Here is an 18,191-nt window from a genome sequence, read left to right as displayed (position 1 = left end):
GGTCTTGTGCCTTTTTTTTATCAGATTAATCCAGTTGAAACCAAACTCAGAACCTGAGGAATGGCTACATATATTTAAATATTAGGTCAATGCTGCTTTTTGGTGTGTGTATGTAACAAGGTTGGGGTCAATTATAATTGTAATTGCATAATTTTAAAAATCTGTTGCTGTCATAATAAATTGTAATTAAGTTTAGATAATTGACTTTGTAATTGTAATTGCCATGAAGATTCTATAAAAAAATTGTCAATTATAATTTAACGCTAAACTAAGGAACGATGTTACAGTTCTATGCACAGTTCTACACATGTAGTTAACAATTATTTAAATATGTTTCATATCAAGCTTTCCCACATTTTACATTAAAAAAATAATAATCTAGTGCTATACTGACATAAAATCGGCTCAGACATCCACATTAAAAAATATTAAAACCTATATTTTCATTGATAAGGAAGCCTAACAAGATAACCAATAGATAGGGAAGAAATGAGATGATAGATATTTGTTTTTAGTGTATTTTACTGCTGATTTAGGACTTGTTATCAAAAGAGACACTAACACAAGAGGAAGGTTAACATTAAGTTGTTTATATGAGGTTCAGTAATTTTGATTAACAGTAATTGAACTTTAGTAATTGAGAATGTAATTGTAATAAACTGAGGATAAAAAAAAATGTAATTTAATTGTAATTGGAAAAAATGCTAGTCATTGTAATCATAATTAAATTGTAATTGAACATGGGTAATTAAAAATGCAATTATAACTGAAAAATGTAATAGACCCCAACCCTGATATGTACAGTCCCATGGTAACAAACGTCTTTGGAAGTTACTTTTTCACCCAACTTCCGAAGTTCTCACTAGGTTCTTTTCCTTCGTCTGGGAGCAGTTGACATTCTCTGTTTTAGTTCAGACTGTCATTTTTTCCAGCGTGTAGGCCAGTGGGAGGAAGGCAGCCGCAGAGGAAAGCTGTGATTGAAGGTAGAAGATATCTTCAGGCAAAGCAGCAGACATTTTATATCACCCAGCCTCGTATTTGGAGGATTGTAACAACACAAGCCCTCGAGAAAATGTTTCTGTTTTTTTAGAGTTTTCAGCAGACTTTAGACAAAAATTCATTCATGGGAGGAACTTTGGTTCGATTGATGGAGCCTCTGATATCCATCCATCCATCCATCCATCCTTCGTATATAATAAAGCTGATAAGCTTCATTTGCAAAAATCCATGCTTGGATTCCATTTTCACAGAATCCACATCATCATTTCCTCTCATTCCAGCCTCGTTCTTCTGTTTTTCCTTTCCCAATGCTAAGGTTTGTCTGGATCTACGGCTGTGGATCAGAGACTAATTGTTAGGGTTGTTTGTCCAGAGGAAACATTGCACAGAATTAAAAACAGTGTCTGTGTCTTATGGGTGCACTCATAAAGCTTTGGTCTGCTTGTAATTCAAACAGATGTTCACATGTAGTCACATTTCTCTCAGCTGAAAAACTGAAAGCATCAAAGCTACGTAATTTTACTTTATTTTATTTATTTATTATTATTTTTTACAGGCAGATGCTTGTCACCCTTTTGCTATTGTTTCATACTGAAAATGATTTATCCATGCCATCAACTATTAGTCTATTTATAGCATGCTATTTACAATTATAACAATAGGAGGTGATAATTTGACACTTATTTTTAGAAAGTACAATGCTTAGAAGTCCCTGTGATGGACTGGCGCCCTGTCCAGGGTGTACCCCCGCCCAGCGCCCTATGAGAGCCGGAGATTGGCACCGGCAGACCCCCGCGACCCTGATAAACGGGAATAAGCGGGTATGAAAATGGATGGATGGATGGATGCTTAGAAGTTTTGGAAATTGAATTATAGCTGCTGCGCAGCAATAGTTGGGGCCATGCAATTTTAGGCAATTCTGAGCCACAGAATGTCGGAAGATGATAAAAGGAGGCATGCTAATGTGGATTTTACATCAGTTGGAGCTTGAACTGATAATTTATGACAAAAGAGACGATGCTCTATGTCACTGAGTTAATTAGCAAGAGACAACTGTGACGTACATATATTTAAAACTACTTCTCATTCATTATAGGAATTATACAGCTGCATAATGAAACATCCACTATGTCACTGAGCTAATGTCACCTGTGTGCAAGACAGCAGCTGTTAGCGTTTAAAGGAAGATTTCAAGTGGCCGTCAAAGATTCAGTTATTGACAGAAATCTGAAAATGCACATATTGCACCTAGACAGCATGGAGATGGTGATAATTTGTTTTTAACAATGATTTATTGTCTCCATAAGTGAAAAAGTAATGTTTAAAAATTGACTCCAATTGATTTTTGCATTGACTCCAATTGTAAGCATGGGTTAAAAATGAAAAAATAGCAGTTTTTGAGGTATAATTCAGATATTTTCCAAACATCATCTACAATCACTCCAAAATGTTGTCCTAATTCTGCGAAAATGTGCAAGTATATGTTTACGATATTGTTGGTTTCCAGTCAAACATTTTGACGCAAGCCTGTGTGGATCGCGGCTTGGTGTCAATTGAGACAGGTTTACAAAGTTTTACAGTTTTTAACAAAAACAATGATGGACATCATAATTTGCACAAGGTTTAAATGTACCAAAGTTTCTTCAGTCCTGGGGCAACATTTTGGTGAAAGTCGCAAATCTGTTGCATATATGGTGGATTTCCTGTGAATTTTCAAAATATTGAACTTTTCCTGTAGCACCACCTTAAAGACTACCATCTGGGCCCTACTAAATGTTAATAAAGCACTAATGGTGAGTCTAGCAGATGTCCCCATGTTTATTTTGTGTCATTATTATAGATTTAGCGTAAATAGGGCTAATTAATTCCAACAGCAATAATTGGTAGGGCTGTAGCCAAAACCCAGGTGAGTTCCAACTGAGCGGCTGCAAATGCATGCGTTCAGTTTAAAGCAGTAGTTGTGCATGTTTATTAGGGTTTGGCCTCCTGGTGGCATGTGGTTTGTGCTGTTCAGGGAAATGCACCCGTTGAAGTAAACACGACTTGTGGAAGTGATGGTTATTAAAGGACTTTACATATGCAGGATGTATATCGCCATGAGTTCTTCGATCGAGCACAAGGTAAATCAGTGGATTATTAAACCCTGATTTGTTTACGACAACGCTCCACAAAAACAAGAGCTCCAGTGTGACAGGATTTACCACACTAATTAGTTTAGGAGTTTAGTCAGTGTGAACTTGTAGCTCAGCTTGAAATGCTTTATGTTTCCTGTACAGTCTCTAGATACAGTGTTTAAAATGGAATGAAATGTTTTTTACTCTCGACATAGAAAAAGTACGTTCACATCGAAAGGAGTATTCACGGATCACAATCACACGTTGGCTGACATGTTGTCCATTATTATTCACACAGTTCTCATGTTCCTTTGCAATAATATGATGTATTAAGTGCACTAATGGGTGGTGAATAATTTACAGTTGTATGCAAAGATCAATTTAACGATGGACACGTTCTTTGATATAGGAAGGCATTCATTCCCAGAGCTAAAACAAATCCGTTTGTGCACACACCCGAAAAGGGTGATGGTGGACAGGGTGAGTGGAAAGTCCAAACAGGTGAGCAATGAATGGGTATCTAGAGTTATTTATGCACCATAATTCTTTCTGTTTAGACAGATTTTTTTCCAGAAAACAAAATATTGAACTGAAGTGTTGCGCAGTGTGTACGTCACGTTCAGCTTTCGGTTTGTTCAGAATTGGACGCCAACGTCTTAGATTTTGCGTCAAGCTGTTTTATGATTGTAGGTGTAGGTTGGTGCAGAACTATATACAGTATACTTTATGTTTTTATCTCCAAGTTAAAAGAAAGTTAGTTTATGGGTTTTCTTTTACATTAATGTGTGGTTGTGTGAAACCCAAAATTGACTATATATACCCCAAACCATTATATGACATGTTTTTCTAACAGTAAAGATATTAAAAATAATAAGGTAATGATTGTAGACCCCTGTGACCCTGAAAACAGGAACAAGCGGGTCTGAAAATGGATGGATGGATGGTTATATTAAAGTTATCGCTTATAGAATATTAATTTCATCATATTTTTCTGCTGTTTTTTTTTTTTACATGTGTTCCACTTTGCTTCTTAAGGCCATTGCTACGTACACATCAATGACAATCTAGAATCATATGATCATATTATATATAACTTACTGTATATACAGTACATATATAAAGTGAATGTACGTTTACTCATAGCTACAAAGCTCCACCCCACCTGAAACACATTAGGCTAGTCTTTGTGGTCCCATGTGGTGGGCACATGAGTCTTAAACTGGCAGAGTCTATTTCCTCCGTTACGGTCATTACTCGGGTCTGCGCTCCCCCACCAGGTTGGACATTTTGACTGGCCCAATGACATCTTCACATGCTGCGTGAGATGGACCCCATGTCGCCTTTTAAGGACCAAATAATTGTCTTCATTAGCCAATGTTAATAGCCGAGGCATTGGGTGTCACAGTGAACATGTGGGAACAGTACTTTTAACAAATTACGAACAAACTTGCATCCACTGTTTATCGTTTCGATCAGAACAAGTTTTGGAACTTTTGACGTCAGAGCTTTAGAAAATAAATATGATTAAATTAATTTGTGATGGTTAATGATTTTCGACTTGAGGTTCAGTTTAGGGATGTTTTTCACTTCCGATACGATACCAATATTGCAGCCTTGCTTATTGGCCGATATCGATCCGATACAATATCAGCACGAATCATACATACTTTTATTACATATTTAGTAGTGTGGAATGTTAGAAAAGGCTTGATTAAGTGATGTCACTCAAACAGAGAACAATAGTCAGCAACAGTAGGTATGAGAATAAACTGACCCATTTATTATTAACCAATTGATTACATACATTTTAACCTTCAACATAATATCTACAGTATTCTACAATTGAATAAATATATAATATATTGGAGATTTTAGATGCAGTCCGATAAAATCCGATATTCGTTTTCTGGCTGATATCGGACCGATATATTTTGAGCCAATAGAAGTTCCCGCCACTTTTAAACTAGTCAAACCTTTGATTTTTAAGAAGTCACATCCCATGTGAAGAACAAACACAGGAAAAAGTTCACGTTGCTTTGATATTTGGTCATTTTTTCATCTAAAAGAGGTTGGAGGGTTTCCTTTATCTAGTGTGAGTTTGTGTGTGTGCTTATGCCTGTTCACCTCCTCTGCTGCTAACATTTGGAGGTTTGGACGATGAAGGAAGAAATTCCACTGGTGGATTGCAGATGGTTTATTTTTTCCAGTTCTTTGTCTAGCCCGCCCCTTGGGTTGACTCCGCCTTTTTTCTTGAGTTGTTGATGGAAAATCGGCATCATATCCAACTCTTTCGGTCTTCAAACCCAAACATTAGGTAAAAACTAGAGCTGTCATTTACAGTCAGAAACATTTTTGATTTGGTTGACTATCACCAAGATGAGACAAAGATCTCAAAGCAATGCACACACACACACACACAATGCATCCACCACTTTTTTATGCTGTGGTTGGAATGGTAGGAAGGAGGGCGGATAGCGGAGTGAACCCAGAAGAAACTCAGAGAAACAGGGTTGAGGGAGAACGAGGTTAAGAGAAATAAGGAGAGCAGGGGAGAGAGTGGAGAAGGGGGAGGAGGTTGGAGTAGAGCAGACAGCCCATGACATAGCTGAAGCATTAGTACATGCCTGTTGGCTGACGTCCACTGTGAAAGTTGTGCATCTGGTAAAGATCTACTACCTCTGCTTCCCTCAAAACCTCCGTTACTTTTCTTTCTGTATGTTCTCCTCCGTCCCATGCTTTTTCCCTTTTCCTCAATCATTTGAAACCATACTTAGTTTGTGTCACTGGACTGTTTTTATGATTTATTCGCATTAATACATTAACTAATTAAATAGACAGAGCTGACACAATACATATCTCACTAAAAGACAGAGTTAGATGGATTTAGTGCTCATTTACTGTAAAAGCTTCTTTGCCTTTCAAAAGTAGCTTCAAACAATCAGTATTCACAGTTTGACATAATAAATCTAGGGTAAAGGAATCAATTGTCCACTTCTACACATATCACATTGTTGACACAGTGACAGATAATTTCAAAAAAAGAGAAAAATTATGTTTGTTTGCTTTGTGTGCAGCTGCCTAAACATCTTGCAGCATGACTATTGAAAGTGACTCGATCCTCAAAGTCAATCTTGATGCTTAACTTAACTGACTTCCAGTCATTAGAATAATAATAATGTGGCTATTGATAAACTAGTTCACTGTATATTTCCTAATATATGTCAGTCCTGGGACTAGTACTGGGATGTTGCCTCACAATCACAATCGAACCCATACTGACTATATTTGGGTGTATTGAGCCTCTGTGTATAGCACATGATAAATGTGTGATGATTGAGGGTATAGATTTTGAAGAGTTTATAATGACATATTGGTCCGTCTTGTTTCTGTGTGTTAACATGTGCAAATCTCACCCAAACAGAAAAATACATCCTTCCTCTGTATCGTCTTTTATCATTTGAATATGAACGCTACGTATGATTTTTCTTATTGTCGTCAATTGGATTTCTAATAGTTTGCCTTGACCGACACAAGTGAGCACATCTCTGATATCAGTAAAGTTCACTGGAAGAGAGGAGTCCATGTGCTGTAACTCTGTAGTGGTCCAGTTGTCAGAAAAATGACAATGATGCATCTATAGAGAAAAAAAAAACCTCCAATTGTATAAAATAAAAATGACATGAAAGGTCATTGATACAGACTGATTATACTGTATTTATCAGGGCAACATGGTGGTGCAGTGGTTTGCCTCAGCGCTTGTGTTTAAATCCCAGGGTGTACCAGTGACCTTTCTTGGGTTAACTCCAGGTACGCAAAGGTGAGCTTTACCCTCCTACTGTGGACCTTTTCTCCACATTATGATCCGTTAACTAAAGACTTTAAAGTCCCTATGACATAGTTTTTCATGTTAATGCTACATGCAACAATTCATACCTTAACTGGGGTGTCCATGAAACATTTTACAATATCATGTCCTTCTTAATGTTAGATTTTTACATATTAATTTGGCTTTTCGCACGTCACTGTTTCCCTTTCGGAGAATGACCATACAATATACTGTATAGGTTGTGACACATGAAGAGACTTTTTGCACTGCCTCTTTCACCTTCACAGCAGCGCCGATAGCTCACACTGACGACGCCATCATCATCATCATCATCATCATCACTACACAAATTACATTCAAAAGATGCATCAATATTGCGTAGCAGCGTAAGAAGACTTCTGCAAATGGAGACGTGGTGATGTGATAAATTCTGTGGCCCAAGGTATTATATGGTTGCACATCTCACATTTGTCAGTAAACCACTGAGAATATAATATAGTATTTGGTTGGATAAAGAGTTTGTCCCTCACTTTGCCCTCCATTAGTCTCCTCCTACCTTTAATTCTACAGCCACTCCCAGGGCGTGTATAGTGTACAGTCCTCAGCCAGTTACTGACCTGATCATTTGCTATAGCCAGCTACAATGCTGCGGCGTAGGCGGAGTTTCTGCTCTTCTTCTGCAGCCCTGCTTTTTGTCTTTCTTTTTTTTTTTTTACCTTCAGCTGAACCAGAGACTGTATGATGATCAGAAAATGCATCCACGTGTCCACTGCAGGACGTGGAGGGGGGTGGGGGAGGGGAGTTAAAAAGCATGCTGCAAAGCTTTCATTTTAGGCTTATTTACATTTTAATACATAAATGTTAAGTCAACCAAGGGATAAACACAGCTTAAATGCTATAACGTTACAAAATATCATACTTCAAAAGAGCTGGACCCATTCAACCCTAATCCTAGAGCCAGGATTACTCATATTTGGTTATGAGTGCAAATAAACTACTGTTTATTAAATAGATGATCCAAATGTATGAACATTTTTTTTTAAAGAATCGCAATTAAATGTGCAACCCAGATCCAATATGTATGAAACTTGGTGAAGTAACTGAGGTATCAATCTGACATAACTATGTCAAATTTCATAAAGGTCAATCAATTACAAAGCAAGATATGAATATTTGAATTTTCGCCAATGATGAGAGACAGAGATTTTTAGATTTTTCAAACTGATCCAGAATCAGTAAATTGGACTGGAATCTTCAATGGGGTAAGGTCTATCTTTGGATAAAATTTAGTCCAAATCCGTGAAGTACTTTTGAGGTAATTCTGCTAATAGTCAAACAAACAAACAGAACAAACACCATGAAAGTATGACCTCCTTGGCGGATGTAAAAATGAAACAGCCTTTGTTCACATTGGTTTGAAACATAGACTGCAAAAAGAATGGACGGGACAAACTGCCCGGGGGAGTGAAGCTTTTATTTTTAGAGCTATTTTTAGAGGTCATAAACCCCACCTCCTCAATGATGGGTCAAACTGTAAAGTTGAAATACTCATCACATAATTTTTTTCCAAACCTAAACTCTGCAGTGATCATTAGTTATTATCACCCTACATTGTGTTCAAGTGCTAATTTTTCTGTGAAGTTTGTTTTAAATAAGTTATTTGAGGTTGAAAAACGGGATTTTACGTCATATATGAAAATGATTGACAGCCGCGGATCTTGTGTAGCTCTCTTTGGGGTCTATTCTCCCGTCTGGACTTAAGCGCTTTTTTGCGTGCCTGCAGTTACGCGCTTCTCTCCTACGCGTATTCTCCGGTCCAGGCTGCTGACACGCAAGGAGCCAAAAAGCGCGTATGTGTGAATGAAGGCGGGCTGAAGGAAAGGAGGCGGTGATGTCATTTTTTTGGGCTGTCTAGAAATCACGGAACCTGGAGTTTTCCCGCTGCTTGCAAATGTCATTGAAATCCGTGAAAATGATAAAGTTCACTTTTAATTTGAAACGCCTTCATTGATAAACAATGTAACAGGTTGATTTGATCAGATTATTGTAGTGTGACTGAGGATCGGCCGTATTCTGTCCGAGTCACAGTTAAAATCTCTCTCCTTGATGATGATCATCATCATCATCATCATCGCTGTAAAGCGTGACTGAGTTAGATGCGCTGGAGATATGAGGAAATAACCCGACCGCAGAGCATTCTGCTTTAATACAGAGAGCTGTGTGCAGTGAAACAGAACTATTGGCTTCCAAAATATGCAGTTTTAAATATCAATTGTTTAAAGCGACCTGAGCTCAGCCTCATTAAAATATGTGTGAGAACAGTTTGTGGTCCATCCTCATCCGCATATGACAGCTTGTTTCACTCTGTAGTGGATCAAACTGTGACTTTACGTGGACAGAAATCTGCGTCTGTCAGAGTTTTAATTAATCACACAGCAGCAGCTGAGTGATCACAGCTGCTGCTGCGCGACGTACGAGTCCGTGTGGCTTCAAATGTAACTAAGTCCATATTTCTAGTGCAATATAATGTTTCACCTTATCGGGGCGCTGCACTTAATCCAGCGTTAGAAGCGCGTAAGAGGAAAAGGACTTGCGCACACCGGAGAATGTGCGCAAGGGCAGATTTGAATGGGAACACCCACATTTCAGGGCTGCTCCACCCACAGTGCGTAAGTGGGATGAAGGCACGCAGCGGTTTTATGGACTTACGCGCATGGGAGAATAGAGCCCTTTGTGAATAGCAGTTACGTCGTGAAGGAAAGCTGAGACGCCATCTAACTAGATATTTGAGTTTAAATATATGGTGGTTTGTACCAACCCCTATGATCTGAACAAGCCGTGGGTTGAATTTCGAGAGGAAAAGATACTAATGTTCTTGGCGTAGCTGGGCTAGCGTACGTCATTAGGGCAGTATGCTAAATGAGCGGGGCGTGTTACCAGGGCTCCTCCCGCCAGATCCTACTATACAGACTCTGGCTCCAAATGAAATCAGACTTGCAAGATGGAAGCGCCCCTTAGTGCCATATTTTGCCTTCAAGAACGTTGAGTGGGAACAGCTACAGTGTGCGCCCACTGGTTTGAAAAAGAAGCATCAGACTCATTTCTACGGTAGCATCTTCTGGAATTAAGCTGATAACATATAAATCAGACATTTTCATAGAGAGTATTTTGCTGTGAAAAATTGTATGAATTTGCGAGCAAAAAAAAAGAGGAAACAGTGTAGGCTTAAACAAATTATGTTAGCAAAAAGTTGGACAATATTGAAATTGATCCACAACTGGACAAACTAGTCAGTTTTTATTATTGCCCTATGACAGCTCCTCCTGTACATTTACTAAGCCTATAGGTACTTGTTTATCTTATTATTATATTGTATTATTATTATTTTATTATTTTTTATTTTTCTTTAATTATTATTATTATTATTATTATTATTATTATTATTATTATTATTATTATTATTATTATCTTGTTATTTTATTTAGTTCTGCACATATTAGTCTAAATACTGTTTATATTTATGTTTATATTTATTTATTTATTTTTTTTTCTAGTTGATTGCTATTATTTAATGCATACACTATTAGAGAGAGCACAGTTCACCAAGTCAAATTCCTTGTGTGTATAACATACATTACTTGGTCAATAAAGTTGTTTCTGATTCTAATTCTGATTAATTCCAATTACAGCAGTGTAGCACCGCTGTGACCCATGTGACCTGAGCTGTGAGAGAAGATAAGAGTGTTTGGGGGGGGGGTTGGGAACAGAGACACTGAGCTGAAGAGGACAGGCCCCGGCTAGTGTCTGATAAAAGAGGCGAGGTGAGAGGAAAAGCCTTTTTTTTTTTTTTTTTTTAAATCAGGCTTTTAAGGTTAACATTTCAAAATCACATTAATTTAACCTCAATGTTAGGGTTTGGTAACTATGAATCCACCGTAGCTCGCTCACAAAGCATTTCTCCCTATTAGTGAGTTAACTACACTTATACTCAACCTGAGGTCAGCAGAACACCAACATTAGTTTGCAAAACGCAAAGTTTTTATTTTCCCTTTGGAATACTATATCTGCAAAGCTTCAAATGAACCTACATCCAAACACCACGTGTTAACATTTGGTGAAATGACCATGTATGTACTGTATGAAAGAAAACATACACACACACACACACAAACACACACAAACAGCTTTGAACAAAAGCTGCTCCTAGTAATTGAACATTTTGAGCCACTTGTTCATTCAAAGCAGCCTGAGGCTCTGCTTTGGTCTGTTTTCTGTTGGATTAGAAAGAGGAAATAATGGTTAAACATGTATTTCTGTTATCTTTTAATGTGTGCTCCTTATTTGAGTGATATGTTATTTAATGGGACTTCTGATGCGATCCTACAGTATATGTATGGATGGATGGATGTCTTTGCATCTACTTAAATGAGAAGCTCTATAAGAGATTTCTAACAAAAAAATAATATTTTTGTGCACATTTCTGTGCATTTGCAAGGGAGATCAAACGGTCTGGTTTTTAAAGAACACACACACGCAAGACACTCAATGGTCACACCGCACAGATCGCGTCTGCTGGTGAGGGGTCTCTGTCGCTGTGTTTTCTTAGCTTGTGTCAGACAGGATGCACACGCAGAGGGATTTAGGGGTGTTACCTCCGACTGCACCCTGAGCTCATGCACTCTACACGCACACAAACATCCATTCAAACATGCAGCTTTGTTTAGTAGCTCTTATACTGTACATCCGACTGTATTGTGGACTGTGTTAGTGATGGAGGAAAGAGATTTTGTACTGTTGTATTTTTTATCCCTTTATTACCATCTAGTTTTAATATCTTGATCTCAAATGTCTTTGTTTTGTTGTTTTTGTGAAGTTAGTGCAATCGTTTTTAGCGCAAATGTACACAGTTATAGTTGTAAACTAGTGAATGATAGAAAAAGAAGATGCACGTGGACAGGGAATCCAGCATTTCATCTACAGTATGAGGCGGAGTCTCCCATCCTCTCAGATCTGGATTTCTTTCCAACATGCCTGGAATTCACCCCTTACTTTTCTCTTTTTTTTTCCTTTTCTCCTCCTTCTGTCTGTCTTTTTCTATGTCTGTTAACCACTTTCACTGTGAAAAATGTTATGTGTTAAAACAGCGTTCGTCATCATCACCCACAGCCTATAGCTGGGCTAAAGTTGGGTCTTTTCTAATCAAGAGGTTTCTTGTGCATGTGCTGAAGTGCCTATGAGCAGGACACTGAAAACATTCGATATAGGGCTCACACTGTTTGTGTGTGAATGTATAATTGCGACTAGAATGTTTAAAAAGGAAGAGATTTCTATTGAATTCATCAGTTTAATGTGTAACACTGATCAGTTATCACATTTCTTTTTGCAATAGGTAAAGTATCGTAAGGAGGTGAAAATCAACCTAAACTGTAAAGTCATTTAAAGTCTGACCCTCACTCATCTTTGCTGTAATTGTAAGGTTTCCATGAAGTTGTGATGCACACTGATCATTTTCCTGCACACAGACATTGCAGATGACGTGGCTGGGTCAGACTCCTGAGTCTCCTTTGCTTGTGAATCAAACTGATCTCTAAAAAGAACAGAAGAAGAGAGAGAGAGAGAGAGAGAGAAGAAGAAAAAAAAAAGTAATGACAAGCTCCAGCCGCCACAGTGAATACAGAGTTTGGGCTGAGTTTCCTCTGCCTCTGCCTGTGATGGAGAACAGTCAGTGTTTAGGGAGGAACATCAACAGTGTGGAATATCAAGGAGCACATACTCATGCATTCTTTTTCTCTTGTTTCTATCTATTTCTGGTTTTATCATCTGGTCTTTTTTATTTATTACTTTACAGCCCTTTTTGGTGCTCATTCAATCCACTTAACCCATATTCTACTTTTCAGCTTTATAGGAAAAGTGTTTTTGTTTAGTTTTTTGCTCTTTTCTTGGTTTAATTCTCTCTTTTTCCCTTCCTAACCAGATGTGTTCCTCCTCTGGATCTGCCCCCGTGCGGGCCCCCATGATTCATTTTCCACAGACGTCTTAAAAAAAAGGTCCAAAGCGTCTCCCCTCCCCCACGTCTTTTTTCCCCTCCTTGTTCTGTCTTTCTCTGTGCTAAAGCTCCTACTGCTGGTGTGTCTCAGCCTGCAGTGTTTGTCAGGAACAGTGGAATGAAGTAAATGTGGAATCTCCATAGCCGAAGGGTTGGTGCTGCTGCATGAGCCTCACTCCCTCACTCTCCTTCCTTCTCCTAGCCACAGAGGAGGGCGGCGCCCATCCTGCCCAGGTGTGTAATAGGTATTGGTGGATAGATTGAGTGAATGACACCCTCTGGGTGGTGAACACACCTGCCAGGAGCGGGAAGTGCTTAAGGAGGCGGATGGCTCTTCTTATGGGGGGTCTTTACTTTCACTGGTGGGAGGGAAAAAGAGAGGAGGGGGAAACCTGCATTTATGGCTAACCCTCCTCCTGATTGAGGCCTACGTTCCCACTCTTCCCCCCACACATACAATACAATACGACCCTTTCTCACTGGTTTCTTTCCCAATGTTCACTATTACCACCAGTGTTTCTTATTTATTTGCTTGTTTGTCTGTTAGCAGGATTACGACTACATTTTAACCAAAGATAAATAAACACAATCATATTTAATAGATAAACCATTAGAAGATTCCAATAAATCTAATAAATCCAAAAAATTCCTATCTCTTATATTCTCAACTTTTAATAAATTAATATCGCAGTCTTCAATTACTCCACCAAGTTTCATAGGATTGCCACATTTTATCATGATTCTTTGAAATATTGGGGGTCCCCATTCATTTAGACCTACTGTATCATTATTAATTGGGATAGAAGTTTTTTCCAAGCCTTCAAAGTGTGAATGATCCAGATAATAACTATTACCAGTCAAAACGGATAGGCTATTTGGCGCTTAATGGAGGTTTGCACTCTCTAAGTACTCCCGTGGTTGTTAGAGTTTTTGTATTCAAACTGGATTAAATGTATAATGTTATTAAGAGCTGCTTCTTGATAAAGACTTGGTTTCAAATTTAATAACAATGTTTTTTTTTCTTTTTGTACTATGTGGTCAAACAAAAAAAAGTCAGTTTTTCTGTCCAGGGCCTGGAACATCGTTGCACATAAAATATGGACCAATCGGCATTGTTTGGTTGATAAACTACTCGGTTGACTAAAGTCTTGGATTGGATGAAGCTTTACTTAGGGTGCATTCACACCGACGGATCATAGAGCGGTTAAAACACTCTAGGATTATTTTGCTTAGATAGTCGGCCTTGTGTGGACGGTGTTAACATGCAAGTCTAGAGCAGATCAAACAGGCAAATTCTAGAGCTGTTGTTTCTGTCGGTCTCAGAGAGTTTCCAATCCAAGCCGTTTAGAGCGATTAGTCCGGTACTAAACCTGTGTGAAAGTCTTTTCAAATCATTTCACTAGCGTCACTCTAGTCAATGAGGTGTGCTCTGGGGTCATCCATTAGATGCCCTTTGAGTGGGTGCTGATCCGACTGATGTCCTCCAGTTTTGATCGGTTGCCATTTCTCCCATGGCGGGTTTTTTACAGCATTTGATATACTCGGTAGATCTCAGATTGAAACACTAATCAGACCCTGTCCTGTTTAGCATCTGAAAGGAGGTTCTTCAGGGATGCATGGCTGCATGAACAGTTAAAGACCATATGTGATTTTGTAAGCTTCATAAGTCAGATCTCTCCTCAGATTTTGTTCCTTTGTTCCACCTGATAGATTAACACCACTGTCCTAAATATGCCTAATGTAGCTTGGTATACACATGGGACATCATAGCTGGTTAATATTAAAAATACAATGGGCAACTCCACTTTATCAACAGCTTTTCTAAGCTCTGATCGCAATAAGATGGACAAATGATCACGTGTGTTGATATGATCACGGCACCCAAAAGTTGCTTTGGATCAACGGTGTAAGGCCTAGGCATTGTGGGAAGTCAGACCCCACAGCGCTTTGCTATGCTGCACAGCTGGATTAAAAAAAATAAAAAAAAAAAGACAAAAAGGTTGAGCGGAATGGTGCACAGTGTACACCTTTATCCAAATCTCACATTTAATAAAAGCAATGTAAGCGTGTGATGCAGCTAAAAGGATAACGATGGTACTTCCCACTGTCAGAAATGTTAATGACACACACGTCTGTGAAGTACGTTCTGAGTGTGGTGTGTGTGTGTGTTCTACCTTGTCTTTAACGGCACGTGGCCAGTGATTGCACGTTGAGTGAATCCTCCAATTTTAACAGCAATAAAGGGTAAAATGAAATGCGGGCCACAGAGAGGTGAAACTAACAATTACCTTCCTCTGCACTGCAGTGTAGGTGCATTTCTCATGTTTAAAATCTTCATGTGTGGTCACTGAAAACACAAGGTCCGTTTCTTTATCCTTTTTTTTTTTTTAAGTGTTGACCTGCAAGCATGCACGGCAGCTTTCAAGAGAATAAGTGAAATATTAATTTAAGCCTGCATTAGCAAATTGGATCTTTTTAAACATGGCGAATAATGTGTGAAAATAAGAGAAATCCTGATTAAAGCTGAAATGAGTCAATTTAAATAAACGAATGTCCTCAACTGAACAATAAATCTTTAAAGGAAAACATAGTCTGAGATGGTTTTCTGCAGAGAAACATTAACGTATCCTGAATTAGAAAGAGTCATTATTTTGTATAAAGTCTCCCGAGTGATAATTCAGGAGCCGAGACACACGACTCTATGTTTTGGAGACAAAAATGGTCTGTATTTCACATAAGTATTATATGCCTTTATGGATTCATTTGAGAGAAAAATGGCCCACATTAAGTTTGGAACACAAGGTGGAAGGTTAACTGTGCAAACAGCAGTTAGAGGCGTCTTATTGTAATAGGTGTTTTGGTGGCAGCGCACCAATGAATGTGCAGAGCGTTTGCATGAGTAGACACCCTCAGATGAACCTCAAGTGCAACAGATGAAAACCTTCTGCCACGTTGTCTCTCCTGTTCTTCTCCTCCTCCTCCTCCTCCTGCCGCTCCTATCGTCTCTTCCCCATTCTCTCACATCACATTCTCACATGGCTTCTCCTCTGTCTCTCTTTCTAAACGTGCACACGATGTGGTTTGCAGGGAGAGTCCAGTCCAGTCCACTTTCTTCCTGTGCTCTGCTCTGTCTAAATGCCACTTTGGTGACCGCACAGCAGTGCATGCTGTGATGGTTTAGCTGTTATTCTTTGGTCACAGGCCATTTTCATCAGGTTCTACCCTCTCATTTGGTCTGCAGTGCCAGACACACCAACTGTTGGATCCCAAACGCCTTCATGCACAGACAAAGAGGATGAGTTTTACTCAAAAATACACAAAAGGAGAACTTTTCTACATTTTGGAAATCAGAGGAATGACATTTCTTTTAAAACTCTGTTAAATACATTTTATTTTTTTACAGTAAAAAGCAACAAAGCAGTGATTTAAATGTTTTCTAAAGCCTGAGGTTGAATTATATTTTTCCATTTTGCGTCCATTTTAATATTGTGCTAGAAATACGTCATGGAATATCAATGTCAGCACTTTTGACTCAAGGGATGACATATTGCATGTTCTCCCCATGTCTGCATTGGATTTAGTGTAATGTACAAGCAAACATGAAATCAGTTTATTTACGTTAGGTGATAACGTTGTATCTTCAACTTAACTACTGGTGAAGAATCCTGTTTCCTGCAACCAAAGTGGGACTATTACAGTTGCAATTGGTTTGGGCTGTAATATTTTTTTTTAATGAAAGTAGTTGAGTTCAGTTGAGCTCATTTTGATTTAAACAAATATATAATAAAGAGTTATATGGATGAACTAAACATCTTAATAATGGTTTTCTTGGCTTAAAAAGTTTGAAAATGCCCTTTTAGAGAAATGCAGTTAACCTAGAAATAATAATGACATAGATTAAGCATTTAATTATTTCATAATCTAATCAAAATGATATAAATGTATCCATTTTAGCTAATAAATGTTATTTTCTGTATTATGAAAAGGCATGTAAAGCTTGGAATAAAGAGTTTACAGGAACTTTTCCCCTCCTCCTACTCTGACTGTTGTAGATACACAGACACTATAAACATCTGTCCTTCATGTTTGGGGTTCCTCAGCTTCTCATGAGTGAGAGAGCAGCATCCTCTCCTGGTGAACATGTTTTTACTCTTCACACTTTGATTCATCTCATGTTTTGGAACTCTGATGTTTTTTTTTTTGTTTTTTTTAACCAATGCACAAATGATCACCATCAATATCCACTTTAATTAAAACTGAGACGTATGCACAGAATTCTTCAGAAAAAACAACCTACAGTATCTCATGAGAAATCTGTAAATAATTGAGGTAAAGCAGATCCATCTTGATAGAATGGATTAGCTAATCCATCCTCTAGGGGGCGCCACTGTACCATCCAACTACGCCATCATTTTAAATGTTCAATGATTTAACATTTGCATGTAAGTGTGTTGGTGGTCAGACAACAGCACAGAAGAGTGAATAGACACAACACATGCTCAACATGTGGGATGTTTACATGATTGTTCAGACTATAACTATTTTTTTTTTTTTTGGAATTTTTTTTTCTCCCTCTCTTTTCATTAATAATAATAATAATAATAATAATAAAAATCACTATTTTATAGTGTGGAATGTTAGAAAAGGTTTGATCAAGTGATGTCACTCAAACAGAGAACAATAGTCAGCAACAGTAGGTATGAGAAAAACACCCATTTATTATTAACCAATTGGTTACATTCATTTTAACCTTCAACATAATATCTACAGTATTCTACAAATGAATAAAATAAATTAAAAAAAGGAAAAAAAAATCAGAAAATTCAGAAATTTGAATCCGATGTGCGTTTTCAGGCTAATATCGAACTGATATCCAATATCAATATTGGATTGGGACACCCCTAATTCTAAGAAAGTGAGCTGGCCAATCAATGCACGCCATTGATTCATTGTTAAAGCATGGGAGGACTCAGTCCTAGCATTTAAAATGGTTGATGGGGTGCACACACAGACAGTGTGGATCAAATTAATATGAATAAAACTAACAGTTGGTCCAAAAATGTGTAGGTTGGAAACACTGGATTTGAGGCGTCTATGTGTTAGCTCTGTGGTGGACTGATAAGGTCTTTACAGTTGGCCTATTGCAGAAGTGGAAAGAGTACTGATAATCCTACTCAAGAAGAAGTACTGTTACTTGAATGAAATT

Source organism: Gouania willdenowi, chromosome 11 (assembly GCF_900634775.1).
Source record: "Gouania willdenowi chromosome 11, fGouWil2.1, whole genome shotgun sequence".
Lineage (NCBI taxonomy): Eukaryota > Metazoa > Chordata > Actinopteri > Blenniiformes > Gobiesocidae > Gouania > Gouania willdenowi.
Note: the sequence above shows the minus strand (reverse complement) of the source record.